We start from the raw sequence: 16,775 nt of genomic DNA, 5'->3' as shown, positions 1-16,775 counted from the left end.
CCACTGCGTGGGGCGGTGGGAGGGGAAAGACGGACCTTAGAATTACTCTGGCCCTGTTTAGTGATGATGTAAGTGTGTTTGTGAAGATTCTGGAGCGCACTACCTAACAGCACTTTGGGAGTGACCGCAGTGGTTCAAGAAAGCGGCTCATCGCCACCTTCTCAAGGGCAACAAGGGGTGGGCAATAAATGCCGGCCTTGCCAGCACAACCCACATCCCGATAATGGAATAAAAAATAAATTGCTTCGGTTGCTATTTCCAGCAGAACCTTCAAGCTAATCTTGTTTGAAAAAGTTCACAATAAGCAGAGAACGTCTTTGTGTTTCTGACAACGACAAGCAGGTCGTCCTCCAGTGTATCTTCAGAACATCCCAGATTTACATTCGGACTAGCCTGGCGCTTTTGGGCAAACAGGGGATTGATTCGTGAATGGAGCATTAAGGAGACTTAAGAACTTCGCCAAAAAAAAACGTGAAGAGACAAGCCGACAAAAAATAAATGTTCAAACGTCCCTCCATAGACATCGGAACAGTCATAAAATGGACCCAACCAACTGGTGCAGAGGTTAACTCGAACTTTTGTTTCGATTGCCGGAGCAGATAAAGAGCGAGGGGCTTCAGGGAGTGAGGTAAGAAAATCAAAAGTAACGTCAGCACAAGGGAAGGAGTGAATTGGTCGGTAGCTGGTGAGTGTTTCTTTTTCCATTTTTTAAGGCTTAGTTTAATTTCAGTTAAGTTTAGTTAGTAATCTAATAAATCGAGGTATGTGGGAACTCCAGGATGCTTCCCGTGTCCTGGACAACCACAGGTGCAGGAAGTGTCACCAGCTGGAGGAGCTCGAACTCTGGATTTCGGAGCTTGAGCATCAGCTGGCATCGCTGCAGAGCATCCGTGAGGCTGAGAGCCACGTGGATAGGACTTTTCAGGAGGTGGTCACCCCACAGCTTGAGAGTGCAGGCAGAGAGGGTCTGAGTGACTGCCAGGCAGACAAGGAGGACCAGGCAGATAGTGCAGGAGTCCCCTGAGGGCATCTCGCTCTCCAACCAGTATTCAGTTCTGAATGCTGGTGGGGGAGAGGGTACCTCTAGGGAGTGCAGCCAGAGCAAAGACCATCGCACCATGGGTGACTCAGTTGTACAGGAGGGGGCAGGGAAGAGAAAGGTCAGGAGAGCAATAGTGATAGGGGATTCTATGGTTAGGGGGAACAGGCAGGTATTTCTGCGGCCGCAGATGTGATTCCAGGATGGTATTTGTCCTCCCTGGTGCCAGGGTCAAGGATGTCACTGAGCGGCTGAAGAACATTCTGGAGGGGGAAGGGGAACAGCCAGAGGTCGTGGTCCATATCGGTCCAATGTCATAGGTAGGAAGAGGGATGAGGTCCTGCAAGCAGATTTTAAGGAGTTAGGAAAGAGCAGGACCTCAGAGGTAGTAATCTCCGGATTACTCCCGGTGCCATGCACTAGCGAGTATAGAAATAGGAGGATAGAGCAGATGAATGCGCGGCTGGAGAGATGGTGCAGAAGGGAGGGCTTTAGATTCCTGGGGCGTTGGGACTAGTTCTGGGGGGGGTGGGGGGGGGCGGGGAGTGGGACCTGTACAAACGAGACGGGTTGCACCTCAATGGAGCTGGGAACAATGTCCTCGCGGGGCGGTTCGCTAGTGCTGTGGGTGGGGGGGTTTAAATTAATTTGGTAGGGTGATGGGCACCAGAATGTAGCATTGGAAAGGAGAAACAAGGTGCACAAAGGATTGGGAGGGAAAGATAGCACTAGAGCAAGAAATAGTACGGTATTAGGAGGGAACAGACTAAGAGAGAGTACAAGAAAGTCTGAGATTGGTTTACAGTGCGTATGTGTAAACGCACGAAGTGTGGTAAACAAGGTTGGTGAGCTGCAGGCATAAATAGCCACATGGGAATATGATGTGGTGATAACGGAGACCTGGCTCAAAAAAGGGCAGGATTGGGTAATAAATATTCCTGGATACAAGATGTTCAGGAAAGATAGGGAAGGAAAGAAAGGAGGGGAGGGGGTGGCAGTATTGATTAAGGAGAATATTGCAGTGCTGGAGAGAGAGGATGTCCTGGAGGGGTCAAGGACAGAATTTATTTGGTTAGAGTTAAGAAACAATAGAGGTGCCATTACACTACTGGGTGTATTCTATAGGCCACCAACTAGTGGGAAGGAGATAGAGGAGCAAATTTGCAGGGAAATTACAGAGATGTGCAAAAGCCATAGAGTAGTGATAACTGGGGACTTCAACTATCCTAATATAGATTGAGAAAGTGATAATAAGGGGCAAAGAGGGGGAGGAATTTTTGAAGTGTGTTCAGGAGAACTTTCTTGACCAGTACATTTCCAGCCCAATGAGGAAGGGGGCATTGCTGGACTTGGTTCTAGGGAATGAGGCGGGCCAAGTGGAGCAAGTGTCAATGGGGGAACATTTAGGGAGCAGCAATCATAGTATCATAAGGTTTAGAATAGCTATGGAAAAGGACATGGACCACTCTAAAGTAAAAATACTCAATTGGAGGAGGGCCAATTTCAATGGGATGAGAACATATCTGGCCCGGGTAAATTGGAATCAAAGATTGGCAGGCAAAACTAACTGAACAATGGGCAGCCTTTAAGGAGGAGATGGTTCAGGTACAATGAAGGTACGAGGGAGAACGGTAGGGCAACTAAAGCCAGAGCTCCCTGGATGACAAAAGAGATAGAGAGTAAAACGAGGCAGAGAAAAGTATGACAGATGTCAGGTTGATAACACAAGTGAGAACCAGGTTGAATATAGAAAGTTCAGAGGGGAAGTGAAAAAGGAAATAAGAGGGGCAAAGAGAGAGTATGAGAATAGACTGGCAGCCAACATAAAAGGGAATCCAAAAGTCTTCTATACGCATGTAAACAGAAACAGATAGTAAGAGGAGGCATTCAATAAAGTGCCGCATAATAGGCTTGTCATCAAGATTGAAGCCCATGGAATAAAAGGGGCAGTGGCAGCATGGATATGAAATTGGCTAAGTGACAGGAAACAGAGAGTAGTGGTGAACGGTTGTTTTTCAGACTGGAGGGAGGTGTACAGTGGTGTTCCCCAGGGGTCAGTGCTGGGACCACTGCTTTTCTTGATATAAATTAATAATTTGGACTTGGGTGTACAGGGCACAATTTCCAAGTTGGCAGATGACACAAAACTTGGAAGTGTAGTGAACAGTGAGGAGGATAGTGATAGACTTCAAGAGGACATAGACAGGCTTGGTAGCATGGGCGGACACATGGCAGATGAAATTTAATGCAGAAAAATGCGAGGTGATACATTTAGGTGGGAAGAATGAGGAGAGGCAATATAAACTAAAGGGCACAATTCTAAAAGGGGTACAGGAACAGAGAGATCTGCGGTGGAGGGGGGGGTATATGTACACAATTCATTGAAGGTGGCAGGGCAGGTTGAGAAAGCTGTTAAAAAAGCATACGGGATCCTGGGCTTTATAAATAGAGGCACAGAGTACAAAAGCAAGGAAGTCATGATGAACCTTTATAAAACACTGGTTCGGCCACAACTGGAGTATTGTGTCCAGTTCTGGGCACCGCACTTTAGGAAAGATGTGAAGGCCTTAGAGAGGGTGCAGAAAAGATTTACTAGAACGATTCCAGGGATGAGGGACTTTAGTTACGTGGATAGACTGGAGAAGCTGGGGTTGTTCTCCTTGGAACAGAGAAGGTTGAGAAGAGATTTGATAGATTTCAAAATCATGAAGGGTCTAGACAGAGTAGATAGAGAGAAACTGTTCCTACTGGCAGAAGGGTCAAGAACCACAGGACATAGATTTAAGGTGATTGGCAAAAGAACCAAAGGTGACATGAAGAAAAACTTTTTTTTACACAGCGAGTGGTTAGGATCTGGAATGCACTGTCAGAGGGTGGAGGAGGTAGATTCAATCATGGCCTTCATAAGGGAACTGGATAAGTACTTGAAAGGAAAAAATTTGCAGGGCTACAGGAATAGGGCAGGGGAGTAGGATTAGCTGGATTGCTCTTGCCTAGAGCTAGCATGGACTTGATCGGCTGAATGGCCTGCTTCCGTGCCGTAACCTTTGTATGATTCTATGATGTACAATTTAGCTAAATTGTGTTTTAAATAATCTCCAGAGAAGCGTTTTAAAGCCCCCTCCTGCCGATACTCTGGGGTTTAATTCTCTTTCGTTTAGTTTGCCTACATAACAACAGTCATTGCACATCAATGGATTGCTCGTGTTCAGGAAGACCTCGGAATGTACTTTGCATCGAGCAAATACAAGGAACCCTGAGCAGTAAAAATGGACAACAGAGAGGCTTAGTGTGTGGTTAGGGGAAGGATTTTGAGGAGGCCTTTGACAAGATGGAGGAATCAAGCAAGGTCCCAGAAAGCAGGAATGTAGCGGCTGAAGAAAGTGAGCGAAATAACAACAACTTGCATTTATATAGCGCCTTTAACATAGCAAAACGCCCTAAGGCGCAGTGGAAGGCGCAGGGGGACAAGACATAGTTGGTTTCAGAGGAGCAGAAGGTAGTTGCAGGGAAGTATAAAGGTGTTAGCCGTGGATCAATGGGTCGCACTCTCACCTGAGTCAGAGGTGAGACTGAGGCCCCGTCTGCCCTCTCAGGTGGATGTAAAAGATCCCACGGCCACTATTCGAAGACGAGCAGGGGAGTTCCTGGCCAATATTCATCCCTCAAGCAATATCACTAAAAACAGATTATCTGGTCATTTATCTCATTGCAGTTTGTGGGAGCTTGCTGTGCGCAAATTGGTTGCCGCGTTTCCTACATTACTTTAGTGACGACATTTCAAAAAAGTACTTAATACAACAGTACTTAATAATTGGCTGTGAAGCGCTTTGGGACGTCCTGAGGTCACGAAAGGCACTATATAAATGCAAGTACTTTCTTTATGACTGGAGGAGATGGCTGATGTCGGGTTGGGAGAGGCCATGGAACGATTTGAAAGCGAGGACGAGAATCTTGAAATTAATTCGCTGGAAGACAGGGAGTCACTGGTGCTTGGGCCAGCTGGGGGGCGATGGAAGTACGGGCTTTGTAATCGAGCTTTTGTGAAGAGTTTAGAGCTGTTTCTGAAAGATGCGATGAGATGCCATGTAACGCAAGTTTTTGCTTTCCTTTCTTGGTGGCTCAATGTGTTCAGGTAATATTTCTTTGGATACTATTTTCGAGGAGTTGGTAATCTCTTGAGTTACGTAATAATGTTAGGTGGGTTAGGTGTGAAATATTGACCAATGCCCCATCATTGAAAATTAAACCCACTTTAAAGCTCACCACTAGGCACAGACTATATTGAATCTTTTATATTACAAAATCAAAACTCTTCTATTAAAATGTTTGTGAAACGCTAAGGTAATTTGATAAATCGCAGTGAGGGGGAAAAATGGTCACGGCACAGAGTGAAACATGGAAACCGTGACAAGGACTTGTGTAGGTGAGGAGATGCAGCTGTGTGGCAGAAATGTACGGGGAGATAATCTACACCTCTTAACCCTTATGCACGAACAGCAGTGAGTGAAAGTTTCCTGTTCCTGGACTTTCAAATCAGCCCTGCTTCTTAAAAAAAATATAAATGCAGCTTCATCACTGGGAATTTGCTTTTTTACATCTAACCAGCTGGAGTCGTTCTCCTTAGAGCAGGAGAATTAATAGGGATGTTTAAAATTATAAACGGTTTTTGATAGAGTAAATGAGGAGAAACTGTTTCCAGTGGCAGGAGGGTCGGTGACCAGAGGACACAGATTTAAGGTGATCGGCAAAAGAACCAGAGGGGAGATGAGGAGAATTTTTTTTTAACGCGACGAGTTGTTCTGATCTGGAATGCGCTGCCTGAAAGGGAGGTGGAAGCAGATTCAATAATAACTTTCAAAAGGAAATTGGACAAATACTTGAAAGGGAAAAATGTGCAGGGCTATGGGAAAAGAGGAAGGCAGTGGGACTAATTGGATAGCTCTTTCAAAGAGCCGGCACGGGCACGATGGGCCGAATGGCCTCCTCTTGCACTGTAAGATTCTATAATTGCGAAAAAATAAAGCATTTTGCATACTGCACTTTTAATCTGCACAATTTTGTGCCTTTGGTGAGTTAACGCCAACATCTGGGGACCACATGGGTCCAATTTTCTCATCTCCTTGAGGACTGGGATTGTTTAATTCTAGCCTAATTAAAACTTTTTTTATTTGCCAAGTTTCCTCCCACCCCCCCCCCACATTGCTCCCGAAGGCATTTCTGAGGTACAGCCCTCTGGCCCCTCACCCAGGTGGTCCATTCTTCTTATGTGAGCCTCGGCAGGCCAATCAGTTGTGGCGGGCATCGTAGGCAAGTCCCATCCTCTCCTCGGCCCACACCCACATGCGCGCAGCGGTCACTGGGTAGCGACGGGGGGTGAAATCCCTGGCCGATCTCTCCCTTTCCCCTAGTTCAGGAGCTCTGAGGCCAATTGTAACACCACAAAGTGCTGTCCTGGCTCAGCTCAGCTCAGCTACTCCTGCATAAGATCGTGCATATGGGTTTGATAGGGTAGACATAGAGACGATGTTTCCACTTGTGGGGGAGACCAGAACCAGGGGTCATAAATATAAGAGAGTCACTAAACAATCCAATAGGGAATTCAGGAGAAACTTCTTTACCCAGAGAGTGGTGAGAATGTGGAACTCGCTCCCACAAGGAGTAGTTGAGGCGAATAGTGTAGATACATTTAAGGGGAAGCTCGATAAGTACATGAAGGAGAAAGGAACAGAAGAGTTATACTGATATGGTTAGATGAAGAAGGGTGGGAGGAGGCTCATGTGGAGCATAAATGCTGGAATAGACCTGTTGGGCCGAATGGCCTGTTTCTGTGCTGTAAATTCTATCTAATTCTATGTAATACGAATCCTTCCACACTAGGAACTATCTTTACCCACAAGGCCATCATGTGACCTAGTATCTGTCCTCAACATGTGTGTTTCTTTACAACTTCTGTCCCCATTCATTATCCCAGTTCGCGTTCTTTCCATTATAATCTGTAGAGTCTCTCCAGGAGTTCCCCTTGCTGTATTTCTTGCTTTGTTTGTACTTTTCTAAAGTGTTCCCTTCTGTGAATGCATAGTCTGTCTGCGTCTACGCTGCAGCCTAATAACTTCTGGCAAGTCTTTGGGGCCTTTCTTCACTGTGCGATACCCTGAAGGCGCCTGTGGATGTCTGAATGGGCCTTTTGTTTGCAGTATAGAGGAGCTGACTTGGTTGCTCTGTGGCTGGCTTTGTTTGTTCAGGAGGCTGCAACAATAATATTTTGGACATGACATGGGGTAAATGTAGCATAGGGTGAGGAACAGTGGAATTTGGACTTATGGTTCCCAAAGCTCTCCACCACAGGGGGGTTTTCCTCGCCTCATATCTGGGTCTGTTGTAGAATAATTGATAGAGACCAATTGCCACAATTCGTCAACTCGTTGCATTATGCGAATATCAGGGCGGTAGAAGGCAAACTAAATGGACCTTGGTCTTTTATTGTCTATGTTCCTACGTAACTCCTTCACCATTGTTTTGTAGAAATGCTTATGTCACATCTCAAAGATACAGACACCAACCAGAGGCCAAATCCACAAAGGGAGGAATGGTCTGGCCAAGCGAATTGGATACTCTGGCACTAGTCAGGGAGGCCGATGGATATTTTTGGATTTACGTAAGAACATTCAAATTTGTCCCAATTTGAACCAGTTCACATCCTTCCAAGAGAGTTGGCAGTGTGGTACCATACCAATGTCAATGGCCCATTGAACAGCTGCAGCCATCATGGTGACTAAAATCATAGCATCAAAGGTTTTTTTCCCTATTATGTCCAGTCCGTAGTGGTCGATGGAGGAGCAGCGAAGAAGTCGTCCCACAAATGGGCACATTCCCAGGTTCTGGTGGCAATGTTGCATTGCCTCGCAGTGCAGGCGAGCTATTTCGCCCACTTGACTCAGCATTCAATGTTCAGATTTGGAGGATCCAAGTTTTGGACCATCTATAATCCAAATATTCATCACAGTTAGCCACATCTGAAATTTATTAGCCAACTCCTTCAATACAACGGGATAGCCACGATACTAATTTGTCAAAATGTATTGTATCAGCCAAATAAAAATCCATTTCACCACATAAAAGCCAGTGTTAGTTATTGGCAAGCGGTTTGTTTTCTGGTGGGAGGGGAGGGGGTTAGTTTAGCGAGTCAGTGGGATGAATGTAATGGCACAATTAGAGAAGTGCAGTTCCTGAGCCCAGGCCGGTCAGAAAGCTCCAGTGCTAACAGGGCAATGTTCAGTCAGAATGGATTGAATCGTTCTGGAGGTGCGTGCCTTCTCGAACATGAACGGTGGGAAGGACATTTTACGCGTTTTAAGTGTCATTTCTCCCTAGAGATTCTCATTACAGTACAATGAAATCCACAATAAATATAACACTCTTAATCTCATTCACATTGCACTAAAGAGTAAAGTTAAGAACAACTGAACGATACAGGTGTCTTGTGGGTAACAGAACATACCTGTCATGTATAAGGTGCTCAATGCAAGTCGCCGGAGTTCCCCATCCCATAATCTTCTCCCCTCCTGCTGTGAAGGTGCTGATTCCTGTGCGGGAGGCAGTTCCACTGGCACCAGCGACCCTCCCATACCTCACTCATGTGATTATTTTTCATGTGTCAGCCCAAACAGTGAGTGTTGAGGCTTTTCAGCCATTTACTCAAAGAACACCAGGTGCAGAAAATACTTCAAACATAAAAAAGTGCAGAAATGCCTCGGTTTACATTTGATGCTTTTAACCAATCAAAATATCACGTTCTATATAATTAAAAACATAAATAAATAATAACGAACAACCTGCTGTCAGAAATGTTTATAAATGGCGTGGAAAAATATTTGACCTTCAATGGCGTGAAGTCCAATCAAGTGAACTGAGAACAGGTGTTTCTCATGCTCAGGTCTTGCAGCTTCTTCAAAAAAAAATAACACTGTTAATTTCCAATGCTGAATGCCATCAGGCAGAAGATGATGAACAGAACATTTCATGATTCCCAGTATTCACTGAACTGGTGTCATACATACTAGGTTTATTTTTAGATTGTTAAACCTCCCCCTTCGGGACTCAAAACAAGTTTAATAACCAGTTAGGTGCACCTATACCATGTGCTCTATCAAATAGAGTCTGTATCACACAGGGGGCGCGCTGTGCGGCACAGCATCTGCGCCATCTGAGCAGGGATCCCTGGATAGTGATCAGGAGCAGGGATCCCTGGATAGTGATCAGGAGCAGGGATCCCTGGATAGTGATCAGGAGCAGGGATCCCTGGATAGTGATCAGGAGCAGGGATACCTGGATAGTGATCAGGAGCAGGGATCCCTGGATAGTGATCCCTGGATAGTGATCAGGAGCAGGGATCCCTGGATAGTGATCAGGAGCAGGGATCCCTGGATAGTGATCAGGAGCAGGAATCCCTGGATAGTGATCAGGAGCAGGGATCCCTGGATAGTGATCCCTGGATAGTGATCAGGAGCAGGGATCCCTGGATAGTGATCAGGAGCAGGGATCCCTGGATAGTGATCCCTGGATAGTGATCAGGAGCAGGGATCCCTGGATAGTGATCAGGAGCAGGGATCCCTGGATAGTGATCAGGAGCAGGGATCCCTGGATAGTGATCAGGAGCAGGGATCCCTGGATAGTGATCAGGAGCAGGGATCCCTGGATAGTGATCAGGAGCAGGGATCCCTGGATAGTGATCAGGAGCAGGGATCCCATGATCATTTCCCCTCCCTACCCCAAGAAGCAATGAAGCCAATTTGTTATTCTCCTGCTGTCACTCTGACTCTGTGACCGGCCAGACTGGGGATCAAACCTGGGACTCTCTGTTCACTGTGCACTGCCTTCATCAAGTGAGCCATCCATGGAAGCTTGGTGCCAGCTTATTAACACCAAGCTCAGCTGAGCAGCCTTTGCAAATCCAATTTTGAATGTTGCAACGAAACTTTGAAGCAGCTTACTGAATTAACCACAGCAAAGAGAAGTGGTAGGGCCAAATATTACATACGAACAGCTTTAAGAACCAAAAAGTCTCTCTTCACTGAACCCAGTGCGCCCAACATAGGAACATGAGGAGGCCATTCAGCCCCTCGAGCCTGTCCCGCCATTCAATTAGATCATGGCTTTTCTGTATCTTAACTCCAATTTCCCGCCTTTGCTCCATATCCCTTGATATCCTTACCTAACAAAACTCTATCGATCTCAGACTTGAAAGCTCCAATTTACCCCCAACCTCAACAGCCTTCTGCGGGGGGGGGGGGGGGAAAGAGCGATCCAGATTTCCACTACTCTTTGTGTCACAAAAAAGTGCTTCCTGACTTCACTCTTGAACGGCCTGGCTCTAATTTTGCTCCCCTTGTTGCCCCCTTGTTCTGGATTCCCCCCACCAGAGGAAATAGTTTCTCTGTATCGACCTTATCAACTCCCTTTATCATTTCAAACACCTCAATCTGATCACCCCTCAACCTGCTGAACTCAAGGGAATACAAGCCAAGTTTATGCAACCTGTCCTCATAATTTAACCCTTTAAGGGTTTCCAGCATTTATGGACTTTCTTTTTGTTTCTGTGCACTGATGCTATCAGCTCGAGTGCCCAATGCTAGAGTCAAAAATCAACGCTGGGTCACCCAGGGAACAATGTGTTCTACTCATTTCACACAGCGGTATAATTAGGTTATGCAACCAGTCCTCATAATTTAACCCTCTAAGTCCCGGTATCATTCTTGTCTGGCAAGTCCAAATGCTCTGGACACACTGTAATGAAAGCAAACAAAAAAAAAATCAGAGCAAATGATTAGAGAAAGTGCTGAAGAGCAATAGTACAGGCTCCCCGAGGAGCCAGCAGATCCACAGGATGAATGGGTCTCTTCCAGGGGGACACGTTCAACATGCAACATATGTCATCATCCATCAGAACCGCTGCTCATCCTCACCAGAGAGCCATCGCTGTCAAAACCGCGATAATCATCAGAAACCTTCTGAAAGTCAAATCCCATGTACACAGAGAAGTCTTGATTCTCATCATTACTGTTCCCATCAGAGCTGAACATGCTACGTGAATTCAACCCACTTCAGGCAGCCGCCTGGTATCAGTGTGAAGAGTCCAAGGGCCGGTAGATGCCTCCAGTACCGGTGCTGCTGCTGCTGGGGAAATGTCCACTGCAATCACTATACATCCACTGCATGAGCACCACACCACAGGGAAAGTAAATGGAAGCTGGTCGGGGACACTTCCAACATATTGGGGTCGTTTGGCCAGCATCTTCTGCTCACCAGCAGAACAGTAAACTAAACACAGTAATTTCTTACCGAGAGTATCCTTAACGGAGGTTTTTGCAGGAATGGGCAATAACGCTAATATCCATCCCAACGTGATAATCTTCGTTTGAGGACATCATGAGGAAGAACGATTACAAAAAAAAAACCCGATGCAAACACAGGCAGCGTGTGGTACTGTTCACCTCTACGTTTTGGTGCATTTGATCACGATCCCAAGAGCGGAGAGAGAATGTTTGACATATCTCAGCTTATTTTGTTTTTTGTGCGGTAAAGGCTGAGACTGGTCTGAAATCCGGCGGGGTAGAATCGGGCCTCACAATTTGGTGTCGTCACAGCGGCCAATGGAAGGCTGAATGGCTGACAGCTCAAGCTCGTACAACATCGTCTGCCGGGGGCTGGAGTAACCGTTTACACTCTGACCACCTGGAAAACACACACAGGGAAAAAAAAACTAAGTGCGCATGGTTTTATTTCATATCTAGGATGAAAGGGGCGACAGTGCTGAGAACAGCTGAGAGGAGCCGAGCCGAGCGGAGGGAGCGTCCGATAAAAGGCGGGATTTCAGAGCGCTGAGAGGAGCCGAGCCGAGCGGAGGGAGCGTCCGATAAAAGGCGGGATTTCAGAGCGCTGAGAACAGCTGAGAGGAGCCGAGCCGAGCGGAGGGAGCGTCCGATAAAAGGCGGGATTTCAGAGCGCTGAGAACAGCTGAGAGGAGCCGAGCGGAGCTGCGACCGAGTTCGAAGTGACGTCAGGAATCAGATCGGGACGCGACACAGGGGAGGCACCTGATTGGTGAGTAGGTTCAGGTGAGTATTTCTACTTATCGACAGTAACTAAAGTGAAAGGAAAGGGAAGGTCTGCAGGTCTTATAGGAAGTAGCGTTTATTTTTTAGTGAATCAAGGTCCCTAGTGTAGTTAACATTCTCTAAATTGAGAACAATTTAAAGGAGTAAACTCCTTAAAGGGAGTGGTAAGTAGTTTTTCTTTCCTTTTTTTTTCTCTTGACACTGTAGTTGTTCTTAAGCTAATTTAAGGGTTAAGTCATGGCAGGAGATCCCAGCGCCGTGTCATGTTCCTCTTGTGGGATGTGGGAATTCAGGGATCCTTCCTGTATCCCTGATTCCTTCACCTGCGGGAAGTGTGTCCAGCTGCAGCTATTGTTTGACCGCTTGACGGCTCTGGAGCTGCGGATGGACTCACTTTGGAGCATCCGCGATGCTGAGAAAGTCGTGGATAGCACGTTCAGTGAGTTGGTCACACCGCAGATAAAAATTACTGAGGGAGATAGTGAATGGGTGACCAACAGACAGAGGAAGAGTAGGAAGGCAGTGCAGGGGTCCCCTGCGGTCATCTCCCTCCAAAACAGGTATACCGTTTTGGATACTGTTGGCGGAGATGGCTCACCAGGGGAAGGTGGCAGTGGCCAGGTTCATGGCACCGTGGCTGGCTCTGCTGCACAGGAGGGCAGGAAAAAGAGTGGCAGAGCTATAGTGATAGGGGACTCGATTGTAAGGGGAATAGACAGGCGTTTCTGCGGACGCAACCGAGACTCCAGGATGGTATGTTGCCTCCCTGGTGCAAGGGTCAAGGATGTCTCGGAGCGGCTGCAGGACATTCTGGAGGGGGAGGGTGAACAGCCAGTTGTCGTGGTGCATATAGGCACCAACGATATAGGTAAAAAACAGGATGAGGTCCTACAAGCTGAATTTAGGGAGTTAGGAGTTAAACTAAAGAGTAGGACCTCAAAGGTAGTAATCTCAGGATTGCTACCAGTGCCACGGGCTAGTCAGAGTAGGAATGACAGGATAGCTAAGATGAATACGTGGCTTGAGAGATGGTGCAAGAGGGAGGGATTCAAATTCCTGGGCCATTGGAACCGGTTCTGGGGGAGGTGGGACCAGTACAAATTGGACGGTCTGCATCTGGGCAGGACTGGAACCAATGTCCTAGGGGGAGTGTTTGCTAGTGCTGTTGGGGAGGGTTTAAACTAATGTGGCAGGGGGATGGGAACCGATGCAGGAAGTCAGTGGGAAATAAAGTGGTGACAGAAACAAAAGGCAGTAAGGGAGAGTGTACAGAACATGACCGGACAGATGGTCTGAGAAAGCAGGGCAAAGACCAAGGGAAGACTAGATTAAACTGCATTTATTTCAATGCAAGAAGTCTGATGGGCAAGGCAGATGAACTCAGGGCATGGATGGGTACATGGGACTGGGATGTTATAGCTATTACTGAAACATGGCTAAGGGAGGGGCAGGACTGGCAGCTCAATGTTCCAGGGTACAGATGCTATAGGAAAGATAGAGCAGGAGGTAAGAGAGGAGGGGGAGTTGCGTTCTTGATTAGGGAGAACATCACGGCAGTAGTGAGAGGGGATATATCCGAGGGTTCGCCCACTGAGTCCATATGGGTAGAACTGAAAAATAAGAAGGGAGAGATCACTTTGATAGGATTGTACTACAGACCCCCAAATAGTCAACGGGAAATTGAGGAGCAAATATGTAAGGAGATTACAGACAGCTGCAAGAAAAATAGGGTGGTAATAGTAGGGGACTTTAACTTTCCCAACATTGACTGGGACAGCCATAGCATTAGGGGCTTGGATGGAGAGAAATTTGTTGAGTGTATTCAGGAGGAATTTCTCATTCAGTATGTGGATGGCCCGACTAGAGAGGGGGCAAAACTTGACCTCCTCTTGGGAAATAAGGAAGGGCAGGTGACAGAAGTGTTAGTGAGGGATCACTTTGGGACCAGTGATCATAATTCCATTAGTTTTAAGATAGCTATGGAGAAGGATAGGTCTGGCCCAAAAGTTAAAATTCTAAATTGGGGAAAGGCCAATTTTGATGGTATTAGACAGGAACTTTCAGAAGTTGATTGGGAGAGTCTGTTGGCAGGCAAAGGGACGTCTGGTAAGTGGGAGGCTTTCAAAAGTGTGTTAACCAGGGTTCAGTGTAAGCACATTCCTTATAAAGTGAAGGGCAAGGCTGGTAGAAGTAGGGAACCTTGGATGACTCGGGAGATTGAGGCACTAGTCAAAAATAAGAAGGAGGCATATGACATGCATAGGCAGCTGGGATCAAGTGGATCCCTTGAAGAGTATAGAGATTGCCGGAGTAGAGTTAAGAGAGAAATCAGGAGGGCAAAAAGGGGATATGAGATTGCTTTGGCAGATCAGGCAAAGGTGAATCCAAAGAGCTTCTACAAATACATAAAGGGCAAAAGGGTAACTAGGGAGAGAGTAGGGCCTCTTAAGGATCAACAAGGTCATCTATGTGCGGAACCACAAGAGATGGGTGAGATCCTGAATGAATATTTCACATCGGTATTTACGGTTGAGAAAGGCATGGATGTTAGGGAACTTGGGGAAATAAATAGTGATGTCTTGAGGAGTGTACATATTACAGAGAGGGAGGTGCTGGAAGTCTTAACGCGCATCAAGGTAGATAAATCTCCGGGACCTGATGAAATGTATCCCAGGACGTTATGGGAGGTTAGGGAGGAAATTGCGGGTCCCCTAGCAGAGATATTTGAATCATCCACCGCTACAGGTGAGGTGCCTGAAGATTGGAGGGTAGCAAATGTTGTGCCTTTGTTTAAGAAGGGCGGCAGGGAAAAGCCTGGGAACTACAGACCAGTGAGCCTGACATCTGTAGTGGGTAAGTTGTTAGAGGGTATTCTGAGGGACAGGATCTACAGGCATTTGGAGAGGCAGGGACTAATTAGGAACAGTCAGCATGGTTTTGTGAGAGGAAAATCATGTCTCACGAATTTGATTGAGTTTTTTGAAGGGGTAACCAAGAAGATAGATGAGGGCTGTGCAGTAGATGTGGTCTACATGGACTTCAGCAAAGCATTTGACAAGGTACCGCATGGTAGGTTGTTACATAAGGTTAAATCTCATGGGATCCAAGGTGAGGTAGCCAATTGGATACAAAATTGGCTTGACGACAGAAGACAGAGGGTGGTTGTCGAGGGTTGTTTTTCAAACTGGATGCCTGTGTCCAGCGGTGTGCCTCAGGGATCGGTGCTGGGTCCGCTGTTATTTGTTATTTATATTAATGATTTGGATGAGAATTTAGGAGGCATGGTTAGTAAGTTTGCAGATGACACCAAGATTGGTGGCATTGTGGACAGTGAAGAAGGTTATCTAGGATTGCAACGGGATCTTGATAAATTGGGCCAGTGGGCCGATGAATGGCAGATGGAGTTTAATTTAGATAAATGTGAGGTGATGCATTTTGGTAGATCGAATCGGGCCAGGACCTACTCCGTTAATGGTAGGGCGTTGGGGAGAGTTATAGAACAAAGAGATCTAGGAGTACAGATTCATAGCTCCTTGAAAGTGGAGTCACAGGTGGATAGGGTGGTGAAGAAGGCATTCAGCATGCTTGGTTTCATTGGTCAGAACATTGAATGCAGGAGTTGGGATGTCTTGTTGAAGTTGTACAGGGCATTGGTGAGGCCACACTTGGAGTACTGTGTACAGTTCTGGTCACCCTATTATAGAAAGGATATTATTAAACTAGAAAGAGTGCAGAAAAGATTTACTAGGATGCTACCGGGACTTGATGGTTTGACTTACAGGGAGAGGTTAGACAGACTGGGACTTTATTCCCTGGAGAGTAGGAGGTTAAGGGGTGATCTTATAGAAGTCTATAAAATAATGAGGGGCATAGATAAGGTCGATAGTCAAAATCTTTTCCCAAAGGTAGGGGAGTCTATAACGAGGGGGCACAGATTTAAGGTGAGAGGGGAGAGATACAAAAGGATCCAGAGGGGCAATTTTTTCACTCAAAGGGTGGTGAGTGTCTGGAACGAGCTGCCAGAGGCAGTAGTAGAGGCGGGTACAATTTTGTCTTTTAAAAAGCATTTGGACAGTTACATGGGGAAGATGGGTATCGAGGGATATGGGCCAAGTGCAGGCAATTGGGACTAGCTTAGTGGTATAAACTGGGCGACATGGACATGTTGGGCCGAAGGGCCTGTTTCCATGTTGTAACTTCTATGATTCTATGATTCTATAAATGCTTTCTGCTTTCCAAAAGAAGCGATTTATGGGTACGTTTACGCCAATAACCGCAGTCCCATGACTACACGATGCATTTAAAGGGGAAGCTAGATAAGTACACGAGGGAGAAAGGAATAGAAGAATATGTTGATAGCAACACAGGAACAGAAGGCAGTCATTCAGCCCCTTGAGTCTGTTCCGCCATTCAATTGGATCACAGCTGATCTGTATCTTAACTCCATCTACCCGCCTTGGTTCTGTAACCCTTAATACCCTCGCCTAACAAAAATCTATCAACCTCAGTTTTGAAATTTTCAATTGACCCCCGGCCTCAACAGCTTTTTGAGGGAGAGAGTTCCAGATTTCCACTCCCCTTTGTGTGAAGAAATGCTTCCTGACATCACCCCTGAACGG

At 46.4% G+C, this 16,775-nt stretch overlaps 1 protein-coding gene across 3 annotated transcripts in view; it reads left to right on the top strand.

The window, feature by feature from the left end:
* The first annotated feature begins 234 nt into the window (after window positions 1-234).
* Window positions 235-16,775, top strand: part of LOC137332261 (uncharacterized) — a 173,260-nt gene continuing 156,719 nt past the window's right edge. The window contains exons 1-2 of one of the 3 annotated variants that reach the window (XR_010965619.1): window positions 235-628; window positions 11,833-12,156. The gene's annotated coding sequence lies outside the window, so the exon portion shown is untranslated. Of the gene's footprint in view, window positions 686-11,832; window positions 12,157-16,775 lie in introns of all 3 variants that reach the window. The other 2 variants (XM_067995965.1, XM_067995964.1) reach the window with 2 other exon arrangements.

The sequence above is a fragment of the Heptranchias perlo genome, chromosome 14, assembly GCF_035084215.1.
Source record: "Heptranchias perlo isolate sHepPer1 chromosome 14, sHepPer1.hap1, whole genome shotgun sequence".
Lineage (NCBI taxonomy): Eukaryota > Metazoa > Chordata > Chondrichthyes > Hexanchiformes > Hexanchidae > Heptranchias > Heptranchias perlo.
The sequence above is the reverse complement of the archived record's forward strand: the minus strand, read 5'-3'. Positions and strand labels throughout refer to the sequence as shown.